Source organism: Artibeus jamaicensis, unplaced genomic scaffold, assembly GCF_021234435.1.
Source record: "Artibeus jamaicensis isolate MK-2021 breed Jamaican fruit bat unplaced genomic scaffold, CSHL_Jam_final scaffold_1964, whole genome shotgun sequence".
Lineage (NCBI taxonomy): Eukaryota > Metazoa > Chordata > Mammalia > Chiroptera > Phyllostomidae > Artibeus > Artibeus jamaicensis.
Window position 1 is genome coordinate 1,426,675 of NW_026522030.1, and position 18,591 is coordinate 1,445,265.

Below are 18,591 nucleotides of genomic sequence, written 5' to 3' on the forward strand. Positions count from 1 at the left end.
TTCCTAGGCATTTAAACATACTTCCTCAGGGACACTGTGTGTCCCTGCAAACAGGCTGGGGCCCCTACTCCCCCTGCACTTCTGTTCCAAGGCACTTGCAGTTATTTACTCAATCGTGTCCATTGCTTAGTGGCAGCTTCCTGGCTCCACTGTAAGCTCCTTGTGGGCAAGGTCTGGGTCTGTTCTGTTCACCATGACCTCCTGGGCCTGGCACACGGCTGGAAACGTTACAGCGATTCCTCACTGCACTCGGGCATCAGAAGACCCACGTTCTAGTCTTGGTTTTGCCCCTGGAGGAGATTTGGGACAAGCCTCTTCCTCTCTTTGGTAGCCGATAAAACAGGGGAGTTGGACACTCTGGTATTTCTTTTCTCTGTAGCTCTTACGAAGTATTTCATTATCTTATGTTGTTTGAAACTGAAAACAAAACCACATGGCCTGTGTGCATCCAAATGTGGGTGTGGATTTCCTTCTGTAAGTGTGAAGGGGGCTCAGGGGCACGAGGGACCGAGTGAACGGGAGGAGCTCCGGGAGGTTTCCTGCAGGAAGGTGGCGGGAAGTCTCCATGGTTACAGGGAAAAGCACAAGACAGGCTAAGCTAAGTAAGCCATGATTGCGGTGGATGAGGTCTATTAAATGCATTTTGACTTACAGTATTTTCAACTTATGATGGGTTTATCGAGACAACCCAATTGTAAATTGAGGAGCATCTGTATTTGAAAAACTATAGGTAGTACATAAAAACAAAGATATATAATTTTCTTTTAAATTAATTTCGTTAAAAAATAAGTCTATTTGAATAAAAGAAATACAGGTGTTCTTAGGGCAAAAATCACGAGGTCAGCATGCACATGATTGAAATTTGGGAAACCCAGCTTTGTGGAAATCCATGGAGCCCACGATGAGCCGAGTTGAGACAGGCAGCCTCACTCTCTGCTTCACTCACCCTCAGTGAGGGATCCTGAGTTACTCAGTCTTACTTCCCAGCCCCTGTGATGCTAGTGTGCTTATCAATGGTCAGCAGACTTGTATCGATAGGTAATTGTGAACCAGACCTAATCCTAGATGATTGGTTCCTAGATCCTTGTCCCGCGGAATTTAGATTCCAGCGGAAGGAGACATACACTGAACAGTAAAGATAATAACTAGGGGATTGGCCTTGAATGTTGGAAGGTGATCACAGCTATGGGAAAAGGAAAATGTAAGGCAAAGTAAGGGAGATTGGGAGTGGTTGAGGGAGGAGTTGCATTTTAAACTGGGGGGTCGGGTCAGGTGGGCTTCAATGAGAAGATGAGATCGGAGCAAGGTCTTGAAGGCAGTGAAAGAGTGAGCCCTGTGGCTTTCTAAGGGACAAGTGTTCCAGGCACAGGGAGCATCCATCGCCCAAGACAAAAGCAGGAGCATGTCTGGTGTGTTACAGGAAAGGCAAGGAGGCCGTGCAGCAGGTGCAGAGTGGGCAAAGGGAAACGTAAGTGAGGAGAGGCCGGAGAGGCTACAGGGGCCAGATTATGCAGATAATGGAAGGGGGGTCACTGGCTTTGCTCAGATGGAAGGGGGAGCAAGGTTTTGAGCAGAGGAGTGACGGGGTCTGTGTTACCTTTTAAAATGATTACTTTAATTGCTACATTGAAAATAAAGCCAGGGTAGTAACAGACCAGTCAGGAGGCTACTGCAGGAAACCAGGCAAGAGAGGATGCTGACTGCACTATGTTGAGTTTGTGGACTCTGCAATGAAAGAACACACACCGAGAAAACCATGCTTTTCTCGGCCCACGGGTGTTAGAAAGGAATTATTGTGACATTTTAGGGAGGGTTCAAGAAAGGGGGGCTTTGCTCTGGACTGGGTGCTGTCAGGAAGCAGAGCTGGGCCGATGAGTGTCTTCATTCTCGTCCAGCCAGGAGGAACCCAAGCGGCAGTCACTCCTCACGTTCGGCAGGAAAGGGAGAGATCTGGTCACTTTTGGGGTTTGGATAATGTTCCTGTTGCATTCTCTTCTCAGACATGATTCTGGAGAACTTTTTATATATTTTGTTGTTTTTGTTTTCAGTCTTGATTAATTTTTTTTTATGTTGGTGCTCTGTGACATTATTCACAGAGAACACCACAGCCAGGGTCTGAGTGCCGGGCCAGCTCCTGGGGACTCCCAGTCTAGCTGCCAGCTGTCAAGGGCTGCTCTTCCCTTTCACACACCCATTTTCCTAGAAAATGCACCGATGCACACCATGCACAGACTTGTACACCATTTCCGAGGCCGCGCCTTTCAGCCCACAGGAGTGCAGGGTTGAAAACCCCAGCCTCTAGAGCCAGGAATCCAGCAGCCAAATCTGGGAGGTGCTCAGAGACACAGCACCGGGTCGTGTTTCCAGGGCCTTTCCCCACCCCCGAAAACTCTTAAATGTAGATGTGCAGATCGATTCTGCATATTCAATATGATGTGAGAAAACCATTGCCAGGGCCGTGATCTTTAACTCTGATTGGGAGATTAAAATTTTCCTTCAGGCCTCTGAATCAGAAAAAGGGAAGAAAGGAAGTGAGGAGGGAGGAAGGAAAGAATGAAGGAGAGAGGGTGAAAGAGAAGAAAAGAGGGAAGGGGAAATGGAGAAAGGGGGGGGTTGTTTTAAGACAAGACGAGAACTCCAGTTCTAAGAACCTTCTGGATCCTTGTCAGCTGGCAGGTCCCCCACCCTGACAGACGTGCTAGCAGAGACGCATCTGTTCCTCGGAACACAGAGTCCACTCTCTCGCTGTTTCCATCGCTGTAATCAGATAATGTGTGCATCACATCCACCGTGGTGAATCATATAATCCTAAAATGCCCAAACCAGGAAGCACCCAGAGCTCATCCCATCCAGTTCCTTCATTTTCACCCAGAGGAGCCATGTGCTTTCCTCCACGCAAATGAGTGGAGGTTCCAGAGAAACTGACTTTGGCTTCCTGTAAAGTAGCATTGTCCAGTGGCCAGAGCTGTTCAAACATAGAACAGGCCCCCTGGGAGGGCCCGCACTGTCTTTCGCTACCTGCTTCCAGAAACCTTGCAGAAGCCATTCGAAGTGGAAGGCCGGCCTCCATGATGTCCAATGTCCCTTCGGCTCTGAGAGGCCGTTAATAGACCACACATATAACATGATGGGCACAGTGCCTGGTGTGATAAATATAGCTTGTGGCTGGTGGTAACACATCCCTGGCTCACAATAAGTGGTGAATTCAAAACTTCCTGCCAGGCATGGTCTGGTTGCACTTTGTGGAGTATCCTGTCGACATGCCACAACCACCCTGTGGTGAATGTCACCATCCTTCTAGGAAGGAAGCAGCTGAGGCCCCGGGAGGCTGAGTTCCATACCTTCACGAGAAACAGGGCGTCTCCAGGGCTCTGCTCCAGGAGCCCGTGCTCCTGGCCTCGGAGCTGCACAGCCTTCTCACATCCTGGCGGGGCAGAAACTGTCACTATGTGATCCTGGCAAAGACTCTGCCTCTCTGGGCTTCAGCGTCCCCACTGTCCAACAAGTGTGTTTCATTACATGGTCTGTAAGCTGTCTCCTGTGCTAGGACAGCAGGTGAGGCAGAGTGAGGCAGGGAGGGCTTGGGTCCAGGGCACCGAGGCAGTGGGAATGCTGGGGTGGTGCAGAAAAACAAAAGAAGGCAGCACCAGAGATGAATAGATTTGCAGATTGTGTCCTCATCATGTTCTACACTGATACAACACAATTTGTAGAACTCGGTTGACGGGTTCCCCTGCCTCCTCTCAAAGGACTTGAATTTGCCAGTTGAGTTGACGGTTTTTCCCACATGAGCCTCCTACTTAGACTTAAAATACGGAAGTTTAAAGATCCCCTAGACATCATCTAATCAACCTTCCCCACCCTCTCACAGACGAGGAGACGGGCCGGGAAGAAGCAGGGACTCTCCAAGGGTCCCAGAGGGGAATCGGGGCTGGAACCAGAATGCCAGGCTCCCCTTTCCCAGTGTTCCGTGCCCAGCATCCCCTCCCACCAGCTGGGCCAAATGGGCCAGCAGAGAACAGAGCCCCTGTGGGGCCCAGGGCTCACTCACATCTCTTGCAGATGAGATGAGAGAAATCCGAACTGTCTTGGGAAGAAGGTTTGTGTTTGGCTGGAGTTTTGGTTATTGGGGGGTATGTGTGTGTGTGTGTGTGTGTGTGTGTGTGTTTTCTGTTGGTGTCAGGAGTAAATGGAAGAGGAGCCGATGCTGACAAAGGCAAGAGAAATCAGAGCTGAAGAAAGAATTATTTGGTTTAATCAATTTTTTCCAAACAGAAAATCTTTGGGAAATCGGAGCCAAGAGTGAATTCTACTTCTCCGAGCGCAGAGAACAAGGAAGGAGATGCCCCGAGTAGGAAGAGGAAACAGAAGGGAGGTTTCCTGGGTCCGCGGGGGCTTGGGTGGGGTGAGTCATCCCTCACGCTCCTCTTGCCATCTCCTCTCACCACCGCTAAGGGCAAGAGGCAACGCTGCGGCCTGTGCCTTAAGTCATGCTGAGTGTGAAAATTAAAACGGCCCCTCAATTTGGCTACTGCATGTGTGTGTGTGTGTGTGTGTGAGAGAGAGAGAGAGAGAGACCACATCACTTTGGGGAAGTGATACAGTGAAAAGTAAGAACTCGCCTCATTTGTGAGCTTGGGAAAGTTTCAGAACGTCCTCAAGACTTTCAGGTTGCCCCTCTACAAAGTCAGAGTAGCGTTGTCGGCCTTGAAGGGTGGTGAGGATAAGAAACGCCACCTGTGTGTCAGCTCGGGTGGCAGCGGGTGGCAGTGAGCTGCCCGTGAGGCCTGTCACTCTCATAGCTCTCCGGGCCCCAGGTCTCTCTTTGGGAAATGAGCTCACACTTTCTCCTGGTAAGTTGAGCTCATACTGGCTCAACGTATTGAGTTGTTGCAAGATGAAATAAGAGCAGACAAATGAAAGAACTCTTAAACTGTGGAATTTTTGAACAAATATGGAAATAGCATTCATAATCGAAAGCATCTTTGTGCTAAGATACCGCAGGCAGAGACCTGATGTTCTCTTAAAGGACGGGGAAAGGGCCCACTATCTTACAGAGCAGTTTCCCCCGGTGCCTCAGACGGTCCTGCTGGAGCTTCGTTGCGCGTGTCCTGGAGACTGTCGGTCTCAGAGCAGCGCTCCACAGAGGACGGTCTCTGGCCAGCACCACCCCAGCCCCGGTGCTGTTGGAAATGCAAAGTCTCGGGCCCCACCTCCTACCCACTGACTCAGACACTCTGGGAGTACAGCCCAGAAATCTATATTTTAAAAAGCTCTCAAGGAACATCACAGGCACATTAACGTTTAAGAAGTATTGTTTTTAAGTAATTTTTTTAGTTACAGTTGACACGCAATATTACCTTAGTTTCAGCTGTACAACCTAGTGATTTGACAGTTATAAAACTTATGAAGCGATCACCCCGAACAATCCAGTACCCATCTGACACCATACCTAGTTATTACGATATCATTGGCTGTATTTCCTATGTTGTGCTAAGTGGATGAAAGAGGTGAAGGGACTGAGAAACACAAATTGGTAATTAGAGAATAGTCATGGGGATGTAATGAAGCATTGTTTTAGAACTCGTGAAAATGCAAACTCTGAATTTGCAGGTCTGGGGTGGCCCAAGATTCTGCATCTCCCCGGTGAGGCCTGCTGCCCAGGTTCCGGACCCCCAAGGTCAGAGAGTGTCCTGCAAAGTCAACGAGTCTTCATGAAGGAAAGCGGCCCTTCAGCAGCCGGCCCTTCTGTTGGGAGGAGTGGTGCTCAAGGTCTTTCAGGAATAGAGGGCAGAGAAGGCCAGGGAATTCTGGGGACAAAAGAGACACAAGGTGACAAACAGAGCTTAAGAAAAAAGAGGTGGTTGAAAGGTGCCAAGGGAAAAACAGGCTGACTTTGCAGAACAGGCGCAGGGCAGGTCTGGGCACGAGTTAATATTCGTTCACTCACGAAAGTCCATCTGCGTGTTAGGTACTGCTCTGTGTTATCTTCATCCACTCAGTCACTGCCCGAAACAACCCAGTGAACTTGCTGCTGTTATCCCCATTTTACAGAGGAGCAAACTGAGGAACAGGGAGGTAATTTGCCCAAGATCACTCAGCTAGTAAGTGGGGGAGCCAGGATTTAGACCACAGGCAGCCTGACTCATTAGTGCTAGACTACTCCGTCTCCAATACAGCCTCTGTCCCCAGGAAGCTTGCAGTCTAGTGAGATATGTGGGCTAGGACCAATGGCCAACACCTGGGTGATGCCGGTTATGTGCCAGCATTATGCTGAGCGCCTTACGTGCATTTACTTCTTTAGCTCTTGTAGCAATTAAGAGAGCTCTTTAGCAGTAATTAGAGCTCTTTAGCTCTAAGAGACAGGGACAGGGCACTACTGACTGGGCCTGCCTGTATGCAGAACTGTGTAAAACAGGCCTCTCTATTCCTGGAGGCTCATGATGGAGGAGCTCGAATTGCCCCACGTTCCAAACTCCATGCGTTGGGAGCTGACCAACACCCATCCCTTAATACAGTCAGGACGGATGAGATGCATCTGCACAGCAGAGGCAACTGTGGCTGGATTTCCGGTCTATCTCTCCCTGCATGTTTGTCTTTGCAATTAATAAATGGTGGGGGTTTTAGACACCTGTATTTCAGGTCCAATGATCCGCAGAATTCCAATGAGGTTGTACAAAATGATTTCTTGGCCAGAGAACAAAAGTCCCCCCTAATGGGGTAGCCTCTGAATGTCTAAAAGTTGATGGAGTAACAGCCCCTCCTATACCTTGGATAGGAATATATATTAATTAGAATTAGACAGGTAAAGAAGCAGGAGAAGCTGGTTAATTATTACAAACTAAGCACATAGAAACAATTACCAAGGAGTTAGAGTCCATAAAGAAATATTTTAGACAGAAAGATAGATAGCTAAGTTGGACACCACAAAGGCCTTATAATAAATTTCCTATAACCACTGTTCAGTCTAGCGTATCCTTTTGACCCATGCCAAATTCTAAGAACTTTAATAAATATCTATTCATCAATAAGACATTTAAAACCTCTGTACATACAGCTATTTCTCATTGTCTGATTAATGGCTCTCCTGGTCAAAATAACCTTTGTTTAACACAACTAAATCTATGGAATTTCCTGTACTTATCCTAGTTACCTCTGTATTGATTTTTTCTGCTTAACTGATCATGCCATGTATCTGCTCCTTTAATGTTATGCAACAATCTCTGTAAAAATAAAGCTTAAATCAAACTCTGCGGATTTGGTCAGATCCACAGAGGCTGGCTGTTCTCTGGCATCCAATCAGGTGTCCAACTCTTCATTCACTGCCTGCACCGTCCATCCTTCAGGGACCCTGAGACCTGCCGAGGCTGGCCCCTGGCAATCCATGTCCTGAGCAAAAAAGCCCCAACCCAGAAACGGCCTCTGCAAAGGGGCCTGGGGACCCAAGCCCCACTTTGGGTCCTCGGCTTTCACCCCCTCGCCACTTCCTCTTTAGAGAGAATGCTCTAAAGAGCAGGTGAACTTGGGTCAGCCCTGTATGTAGCCAGACCCAAGTTCCTGCCACACAAGGCTGCCCCAGGCGGGCCTGTGAGGCCAGGCTGTTGCTCCCCCTGACAGGCACTGGCGTGAGAGGCCTGCTCAGTGGGTTGGTCACTGCTGCTGCAGTTGAGAGCCCTGACCCGCCACCCTCCCTTCTGCCCCAGGCCCTCCCTCCCTCCCCCACAAACCGGAAATCGAGGCCTCGGGCACTTGGGATTCCAAGGTTGCCTGACAAATGAAAACTGACCTGAGCCCTTTGCAAAGTGATTTGACAATGGATTTCAAGAGCCAAAATGTGTTTCCATCCTTTCATCCTTCCCCTGTCAGATTATTCATATCAAGTAAATTCCCAAAGGGAAAGAAAAGTTTGTACACAAAGATCTTCTGTGCAAGCGCAATTATTCATTCAATGAACAGTTCTAGAGTCCCTCCTGTGTGCCCGACACAGAGCTAGGTGGTGGGAGCAAGCTAAACAAGGCCCTGCCCTCCTGGGGACCGTGTTGTAATTGGAGAGAAAGACAATCAAAACCCACGTAAGTGAGGGATGTAATATATTTACTAAATTCGATGCAGAAAATTAAAGGCCTGTGAGAGAGAACTGGGTGGTTAGGGAAAGTCTGTCAAATGTCACTAAACAAGATGACATTTAAGCTGAAATGCTCATGACAAGAAAGAACAGCCATGTGAAGGCCCAGAGAGAGTTTTCCAGAAAGAAAGGCCCGTGGTCCGGGCAACCGCCAGAAGGCTGGTCGGTGTGGCTGGGTCACAGAGAGCAAGTGACGGGAAACAGGGTTGGTGGGATGGGAGGTGCCAAATCAATGGGGTTTTGCAAGCACAGGTGGGTGTTTGGGTTTTATCCCGTGGAGAGGACTAAGCTAGGGCATGAGACCAGGCTGTAAGGGAGAAAGGGGCAGGGGCCCAGGTAGGAACTGTTGCAGCTGTCCCGGTGCATGGTGGTAGTTGAACTAGGGTGGGAGAGAAGCAGATGAAGAGAAATGTATTTCTCTTCATCCAGGGTATTTCTGGAGGTGGGACTGAAGGGTCTGCCGAAGGTCAGTGTGGAAGCAATGAATGTGGAGGAATCAGGGATTGCTCATGGACGCTCCACCCGAGCTACTTCAGGTGCCACGATACAGCTGGGGAAGACAGGAGAGTGTACAAATTTAGGACAATGAAGAGGGCAGATGTCGTGGGCTGAACAGTGTCCCCCCACAAGACAGATTGAAATCCTAACCCCCAGCACCTCAGAAGGTGACCTGATTTGGAAATAGATTTTCGCCGGTGTAATTAGTCAAGGTGAGCTGAGGTCATACTGGGGCCTTTACTCTGATATGACTGGCGTCCTTATAAAAAGAGGGAGATTTGGACAAAGGACAGAGGCACCCAGGAGGGAGAGCTCCGTGTCAAGACACTGACCCTCGAGCAAAGCCAGCTGCGTGAAGGCCGGCGGGGACTGGAGCCACATGACTACTCGGTGACAAGCGCCAAGGACTGCCAGCCATCGTCGGAAGCTGCCAGCAAGGCCTGGGAGAGATTCTGCCCCAGCCCCTCAGAGGGAACCGGTCCTGCTGCCCCCCAATTTCAGGCCTCTGTCATCTCCAGAACTGTGGGGCAATGGATTCCTTTGTTATGGCCGTGTTAGGAATCCAGCAGGGAAGAGAATAAGGATTTCTGGGGGGGCCTTGTTATGTTTGAGGAAATCTTTAGACATCCATGTGGAGAGATCAAGTTGCAACTAGATATGTAAGTCTAGAATTAAGTTCTACTACGAAGTAACGCACTGTGGTTTACCAAAGTACTTTATGTGATACATGAAATATGCCATATAAAGTAGTGGCCTAAAATGGGAGAAATCATCACATAAATAATGGAACACACATTGCATGAAATAGTACGCTGCCTCTAAAGAGAATCATTGTTAAAGGAAACTAGGTAGCAACCTGGAAAATGCTTATGATAAGCGCACACACACACACACACACACACACACACAAAGCGGGTGATGTGATAACTGTCTGGATGAGAAGCAGGCGTTGAGTTCTCTGGGTTTGAGTCCCCGCTCCAACTCTCCTGAATGGCCTGCGGCAAGCTGCCTGTCGCTGTCTCCAGCAGGTTATATTTGTTCAGTATGTTTGTGGCACCAGAGTAAGTGAACACACAGCTGAACTGCAAGGCCCTGAGATGGCAGAGTAAAGAAGCGATCAGCACGCAAGAGGAATCCAGCAAGGAGGACTTCTTGGAAGCGCTGCCCTTTGCCAACGCCTGGGGCAGCCTGGGGTGGCAGACTCCCTACCGTAGGCATCATGGCAGCATCGAGGGGTGGCAGACCCAGTAACACCTCCAAAAACTCATGCTCTGTGAGCACACCTACGCTGGAGCTCCCCCCCCCCCCACGGGAGTTCCAATTTCGTGTGCTGGTTGAAAACAGGGAGCATTCTTCTCTGTATCCTTGAGCACGAGACTTGGCTCAGGGGAGACATGAGTTCAGGTCTGTTCCATTTGATAGAAAACAGAATCGGAACTTGCCTGTCATGCAGGACTGAGTAGTAAAGGCGTGTTGATACCGAGTTCATCGACCTTCGGACATGAGGCCCCTTGCAATGCCCAGAAGATAGGGGTCTGCCTCCGAAGCACAGCTGAACTTTCGGGTGACGGTTTGCAGGAGGTGAGCACGGGGACTTCACTGCTCTGGAGGAGGTGACAAAGCAAACGCCAGCAGTTAGAACAGTGCAGTGGAAGGAGACAACCCGTTTTACAGCAGCAGTTAGAATGGAGACCCTGAGTACGTTAGACTCTCAGTGCAGAGTCATTGATTAGCTTCGTTTTGTCTCCCAACCCCCTAGAAACATTTATTCGGAGGAAAGGGAGGGAAGTCCTTCCTCTGCCCATTAATGAAACTCATGCTGCAGCTTTTCTGACCATGGTCAGAAAAGAACGAGTCCTGTGCTCACTTCAGGCACCCAACTCTATTCCTAAATTACATGCTCTGTCCCCTAGAAAGAAAAATTCCAAATTTGATTTAAAGTTCAAGTTTTTCTCCCACCCAGTGCTCCCCCCCACCACTGCAGGTGAGACCCCTACAGCTGGGGTCAGGGATACAGCTGCTTCTTCCTTTCCCCAGGCCTCCTCCCCTGTTGGCCAGCTATGACTTCTGACCTCTCCAGGGCTAGAGGGGTGGGGTAGTGAGCAGAGGCAGGAGAAAGGGGAGCAGAAGAGCCCCTGCCTGGCCAGCGCTCTCATAGAAGGCTTTAAAGATGACTCTGTGTGGGAACATGCACGGAATTTTCAGACGGTGCCCCTGAGCACCGAGGACCTCTCACCCTCGTGTGGGCACCATTGTTCGCTTCTTCTGCAGCCCTAGAAAGTCAGTGGTCCCTTCACTGTGTCCCCCCACGCTGCCCCCAAACAGACCTAAGAGGGCTTCACATCGGTTCTTCCCTTACATGGCCCAATCGTAGTCTACGGGAGCAGTGTCCTGCACCCAGACCAGCTTTGGGTGCTCAGCTGACCCCGAACAGTGCTGCCTGTCCTCTGCCTTGTTTGTCTGAGATGGCCCCCATCTCTCATCCTCTGGGTTCTTCTGGTGACCGTGTCTCCCCACCTCAGACTGCTGTGGACATGTGCTCAGCTCTCTATGTGACTTCACAAAGCTCCTCTCTCTTGACTTGAGAAGGGGAGACACACAGCAGCTTTCTCCATCGACACCTTTGTTCAACCCTGATCTCCTAGTGGCACAGCTGGGGTCTCAGGACTCTTTCTAGAGCACCATCCTGCTCAGCAGTGGAAAGGGTGGGCACGCGCACACACCCACATCCGCACAGGGACATCACAGACGGATCCCTGGGGAACTAGAACCCAAGTCTCTAAGGTCAGCTAGCACAGGGCAGGGCGGCTCCCATTGGGCGTGGTGGGGAAAGCTCCGTGGACATGGTGAACTTTGAGCGGGGTCTTGAAAGATAACTGATAAATGGATAAGCTGCAAAGATATCTTTTCAGAGAGAGGAAATAATGTCCATGCCCAGCGATGGGAATGAAGGGAGGTACACGGCAGGCCTGTTTAAATGAGACAAGTGGGCGAGAAGGCCAAGCCAGACCCAAAAAGCAGAACAAGAGAAGGGGGGTGGATTTTTTTCCTGTAGAGAGTAAGCAGTTTTGAAGGTTTGGAACAGGGAATGGAGGATCGTGTGAGAAGGGCAGCGAATAATGCTTAGCGAAATGTGTTCTTCATTCCCTGTGTCATTAACCAGAACATCGTTAAGAAGAAAAACAGAACAAAAACCTTCCAGGACCTGCTTTCTTTTCCAGGAAAACCCTTGCCCTTTGGGACCTCCCACGAATTCAGTTTATAAAGACATCCAATCCTGTTTTTACTGGGCGTGAAGGGGCTTTGGAGCGGCTGCCGGTCCAGGACCCTCCTCCCAGCTCTGGGGCTCTCAGCGTCATGCCTGATGGGGCTGCTTGACCCATCTGCCCTTGGCCCCCAATGCAGCCCCTGGAAGAGGCCAGGGACAGGGGCTTCCTTTTCTGAGCAGAAGAATCATAAAAACCTTGCCCCCGTGAGCCCGGCCACCAAGGCTCCGCTCTGTGCCCACCGGAGCCAAGTGGGAAAAATCCAGCAGGCCCCAAAGCCAAGAACACAGCAGGTTGGATTCCAATCTCTGCTCTCCCCGTTCCCTTTCTGATCTTGAGACCTGACTCAGCCTCTATGTCTTAATCTGTGAAATGGGAACAAAGCCACCTACCTCACAAGGTTGCTGTGAAGATTAAGTGGGAGAGAATTTGCAAGCCGAGCTAGCACAATGCAGATGCTCAGTAAATATCCCTCCCACTGCTTCTCCCAACATCTCTCTGTGTCTGTTTCCTTGCCTATTAACTGTAGTGGGGAATTCAAGGACAAAGTCAAACCTGATAAAACTCTTAAGCCTCTGCCAGTGCAGAGGCCCTGGGGAGAGCAGAGGGCCTTTCTTGGCTTTGTATGAGTTCTACAAGCTGTTTATTCTTTTACTATTTTCAGCAATGAAAAGAAAAAACCACAAAACCTGGCACATACTTGGCATGGGCCCCCCACTCCCCCGCCCAAACCTCTGCCCATTACGACCCCCTGACTCAATTTCCCCATCCCTCAAGCTGTTGAGCCTGAGACAGGTCCCATCCTCCTTCCCCCGCACCCGCCACAACGGTCCACTAGGTTGAGAAGATGGTGCCCAGCAGAGGGCGCTCTGAGTACAACCTGCAGGCCAAGGCCCTGGGGAAAGGCACCGGGCCAAGGAAAATTCTAGTGGAAAAAACGAAGGATCCAGGTTTATGAGTCCCAGACTTTGAAAAACAAAACTGCTGAGCTGTCTCCTGAGTTAGGGAAAAAGAACACCACAGCCGCCTCGAGATTTCCAGGAAACAATTTGTGAAGGCTTTGGGCAAGGCTGACCAGGGGACTTGCCGGGGCCCAGCTGGGTCCGATGCTCTGGGAGGTGGGGGTGTGCCCACGCACAATCCCGCAAGTACTGAGCACCTTCTATGTTCCGCGGGGTACAGTGCTCGGTGATGAGGGTGCAGCAGCAAATAAAAGTCTGAACTCCGAGCTGAGCTTAGTGAGGGAGGCAGATTAGCAGGCATTTCCGTTCCCGGTGCAGGCGTCTGGGAGGCGGTTTGCATGGCCGTTCAGACCACGGGCTTTGCAGCCAAGGGCTGCGAGTCTACACGACCTTGGAAATCTCCCACAGAGTCCCCTTAGCCAGAAAGTGAATACATCAAATCACAGCGCTATCTGAGGAGATAACGTGTGCGTGAATGTTCAATGACTGGTCTCTGCTACGTGCACCTGGATAAACACATACCGTGGGCAGAGTCCCCTCGGTGAGCGACACGCGGGGCATGGGCTCCTCTGCTGGGGCGTCTGTGGGGCGAGCCAGGCTCTGTCAGAGGCTACAGGGGGCTGTCCGCAGACACGGTGTGTGGGGACGATTGTTTGGTTTGAGTTTGGGACTGTTTGGGGCCCATAGAGTGTCCTAAAAATCAAGACATTTCACGTAAAAACCCTGTTTTCCAGTTTCTCCTGAAACTTCGGAGGCCCTGGCTGTCCTGCGAGCATTCGCCCGCGCGCCCCTGCCTGGCCCGGTCTCTGCTTCTCACTGCTGTGTCCTTCCCAGGAGCGCCCTCTCTCCTGGCCAGTCTCCAGGCCTGTCCTTGGAGGAGTGCCAAGGTGGCTTGGGAGGGCTCATGTGCAGACATGTTTTCTGTGGAAGGAGAAGCAGGACCAGGCAGGAGCGGGTGCCAGGGCCCCGGCCTCCCCAGGCTGCTCCAGTTGCCGCCATCGCGGCGCGACGCCCAGGGCCGGCCGTGGACCCTCCCCCAGGCCCTCTGGCCGAGCAGCTGGGCGCTGGTTAGAGAAAACAGAAACCGAGGATGGCAGCTAGACAGAACGGCTTTTTCGTCCATCAGATTTTACATTTTAAACTTCCTCAATTATAGTTCCAAAATGATTCAGGCAATGATCTCCCCAGAAACTGTTGCTAGCTGTAGATACCATGGTTCTTTGAAAAATGAGCAGACAGACTCATCGTAGAAGCTAAAAATGTGTTTGTTAAAATATGTTTTGGGAACCCACAGAGGTGAAAGGTGGAAATGATATTTTCCTGGATCCTCTTAAGATGGCAAGTCGGTTTCTCTGAATAGGTATTCGCCGTGCCCCCCCAATCCCACATCGCTGGTGTACAAGATGCTCGCCGGCACCGGCACCTACAAGCACAGTTGTGCCCTGTTCTCGGGCCCTTCTCTGGAGAAGTGGAGAAATGTCTGAAGAAACGTGAATGCAGGAACAAAAAAGGTAGGGTATTGCGGAGACGTTTTGGGACAAAATGGCACCAGAACACAGAAGAAGAGGCCTCTGGGCGTCTGACCTACTGTGTGAGCCCCCACCTCTCCCTGGGCCCGTTTCCCACTTTGTCAGAGGAGCGTGTCAGAGACACCAGCAAACACCAACTGCGCACTCCGCCCTCCCCGCCCCCTGCGCGGGCGCTCCCGGAGGCGCCAGGGGCTGCCCCTCGGTTCTCCGCCTCTTACTCCCCACCCCACATTCTTGCTTCCAAGTTCTGCCTTGTGCTGGGAATTCATCTGGCCTGAGCTCTAAAAAAAAAAAAAAAAAAAAGGAGTACTTCACATTCTTTTTCTTGGGGCAAAAAAAAAAAAAAAAATCTGGAGTCCCGAAAGACCAGGGCATCTAGTGGAAGCTTCCAGCATGTGTTATAAAGGTTCCCGGGCAGGTCAGGAGAGCAGCTCCTAGACAGGTGGGAGAGGCGTGCCCCTCCCACAGCACCAGAGTGTTTGTGGGTACCAGGTTTGCCCGGAGGGATTCCTCCAAGGTCACTCTCCCACTTTGCAGATGAGAAGAATGTGGCACCAGGATGGGAGGGGCTTTCCTGCAGCGATGGCAGAGCAGGCAGACGTCCTGATTCCTGAGGAAGAGCGCTCCCAGGTCCTGGATGCGATAGGGACCACCAGGCTGCACCCTTCCTCCGCCAACGGTGACTGCTGCTGAGCCGGAAGATTGAGTTATTCTCATTCTGCACCAGCCCAGGGCCCGGGAAACCCGGCTTCACAGAGGTAAGTGTGAGAGAAGAACACTAACTCCATAGCCCAGCAAAGGGCCTTGGAGGCCGGCATGTCCGCCTTTGGGAAAGCCTTTATGGCCAAAGTCCATGGAAGTAGGAATCTGACCCACGGCGGCACCAGTCTCTTAGAGCAGGGCACTGGGTGGCCAGCGATGGCAAAGGGAAGCAGCAGGTTGGCTGGTATTGATCCAAAGATATCTGCCTTCCTCACTGTTGGAGCGTCTCTTCTCAAAAGGTCTGCCAAGCGAGTCGCCTGGACCACGTCTGCATCCCCCGTGAGTGTCATGGGTGCCCCCGTGCTATGCTGAAATCCCCATTGGACTTTCGAAGGGGCCAGTCCCACAAATAACTGGAAAAACCCAAGGGGCAGTGCTGGGGCCTGCAGTTCGGTGCCCCTCAGGGGTGCTTTGTTTCTGTCCTGAAAACCTGGAACGAGATGGGGACAGTCACCAGCCATAGAAACCCCCTTCAACGAATATCCCCAGATTTCCTTTCAAATGTTTGTTACAATGCTCTTTCTAACTTTATAACACCCTCAAAAAGGCCAGGCCAAAGATGCTTAATAAATGTTTTCTGATGGTGGTGAAATCATCATTAACTATTGTTAATGTAAGTACAAACGTTTATGGGTGATCTCTTCCATGGCAGCCATTCATCCAACAAATGGATGCTCCCTACGTGCCTCCCACAGAGCCACTCCCAGGGAGACGAGAGAGAATGAAGACACAGCTTTACTTCAGCAACTTTAATTCCTTTAATTTCCCCTCTTCATGCAACTCACATATTCTAGAGGGGCAAAAGGAAAAAAAAAACTAGTGAATAGGTGCATTTTGTAAATTGCTAGTTATAAGTGCAATAAAAACCAGGATAAAGATCCACAGAAGGAAACCTGGGGCATTTTTAATCATCACGAGAGCAGAAAATGCATAGTGCAGGCTGTCGGATTTACAGCGTCATTTGCTGTGTTTCTTTGTTTTGCTGTTGATATTCACTGCATATAAGTTACCACCGGGAGGTACTGAATTTGGGCTGCTGAACCGAGCACCACTTGGCCTTCTAATCAACTAGTGACTGATAACCAGGAGTCATCTGTCTAATTAAATTTTCTGCTGCAGGAATCGGAAGTTATCAGAGGAGACTGAGATGATGCTAACAGGAAAGCTCTTCACTAGTTGATTTTACTAAACCTAAGCCATGGATACAGTGGGGAAGAGGCACAATGCTGGCAATGGATAGAGCAATGCAGGGCAAGACTGCTTTTATAAGCAGAGGGAGTAATAGCCCATTCTGGACACCACAGTGTAAGGGATGTTGACCAACGGGAGCATGGCTGTCATCGGGATGCACTCACTGGGTTCATTCACGTCGAGGACATAGCAATCATGGAGCTAAGAGCCCCATCTGCCTCACTCCCTGCTATAATCTGGGATCCTGCTCATGGCCGAACACACTCTAAGCCTTCACAATAAATACGTGGGGGGTGAAGTCGATGACAATGTCTGCAGCAGTGGTGACCCACCATCCTTCCCTTCCACCCTGTACAAAGCCTACCTCCCCCCAGATTGGGCTCTCGGCTGCCTTCTCCTCTCCAGCCAGTCCTCAGAGAAAACTGTCCTCCTGACACTTACCCCATAGTACAGGTCACCACAAGTGGGCTCCTCTCCTCTCCAGACTCCCTGAAGGACATGGTGACCTGTCTCTTGTTAAAGAAATGCCAAGAATTAGGAGACTGGAGGCTAGGCTGGGATATTGGCCAGGGTAGGAGTTGGGTGGCCCCCTTCCTGCACCCCAGGCCTGGGTTTTGTAAGCTGAGAGAGACAATGAGCAAAAGATCAGGGGAGGGGGGCAGTGTGGGGGTAACTCTTCCATTCTTTCTTCCATTCTTGTCACCTGACAAATGAGGAATCGGAGGCCCAGAGAGGGGAAACAACTCACAGCTCACCAGTGAGAAGCCAAGTGAGACACCGGCTTGGTGTGAACCGGTGGAAAAAACACACAAAGTCTGAAGTGACTGCCCTCCCACATTCCATGGGGGCCTAATCTGGCTGCTTAACCTTGACCGAGTTACCAAACTCTCTAAGCCTTAGTTTTCCCATCTGGACAGTAGAAAATAGCTTTCTCACCTCTTCTTGGTGGTTTTAGTAAATGGAGCAGTTCATGTGATGCCCTCAGAGCAGTCTCTCATATTACATAAAGGGCATTCGCTATTATTGTCACTGTCCGTATTTTTAATCACGGCCACAGACCCCAATCCTCCGGATGCTTAGGCTCTAGTCTGGTCCCGCCTCCCTCGGGCCCATGTGATCTCTTCCTCCTTTGATGCCCTTGGCTACCAGCATCCTGGACTACACCACACGTGGAAAAGCAGTTGTCAGAGAAAACTCGAACAGACCAGGACAGCAGAGGCAAGCCGGTCCAGGAGACAATCCCAGTTTTCATATCTCATTAGGTTCATGATTTTCTTTTTTACATTTCTTTTAAGGCTCGTGATTTTTATGCGTACCTGGAGCCAAGAGGTCAGGATGGGAAGGAGGGAAGCCCAGTGCCCAGACCCCTGGCCATGCGCTCTGCTCAACAAAGCATCTCTGCTGGGTTTTATATTTGGGCTCCAAGTTAGAACGGGTTCAAACACACAGTCCTACAACTAATACAAAATCTGAAAAACCTAACATGTTCTATGATCTTTATGATCATTTTCTGCTTAAAAATGTATGAACTATAATTTTTGAATTATTACATAAGCAGTCAGTTATTTATCTTTCCACCCTGCACCCCACCCCCAAACAACTGGTTCTGTGGCTGGGGGAATACCCAGAACATACACCTCCTGACCCCTAGTCCGCTGTTCATTTCAATATATAAACATAGCCTCCAATACATCCCTACAGATTTCACAGGGGCAAAGGGAAGGAAGACCCAGTTCCTTTCATCCCAGTTGTCAGGGCCTTGGCAGTTTTCACCATTTTTCTATTCTGCATCTGAAAGAGGATTAAAAATCTCTACTCTAGGAAACAGGGCAGGCCAGGAGGTGGTCAGAGCCTTAGGGAGGGGTCACAGGTGCTCCATCGTCTTCAATGCAGAATGGCTCACAAAACTAATTTCCAAGTCCTCCTCACCATTCGGTCCTTAACTTTTTGCAGGAGCCGGAAGCTCAAAAGGCTGTAAGGCTAGGCAGGCAACTTGAATGTCAAGAGCCCGACAGCCAAAGGATCAGGACCAATCTGGAGAAGGAAAGCCTTTTGGTTCCTCTTTGAAGGAGGAGCAGACATGGGCATGAAAGGGACTGCTGCGGCCCCACCAGGACTTTCTACCCTGGGTTTGCTTTCTCCTTTTTCAATCATGGTCCCACGCTCAGACCACCAGATGGTAGGCCTTCGCCAGATGGGCTACTTTTCTTGTTAAGTTTATTTTTGAAAGAAAATTTTTTCTCCTGGGTAGAGATGAG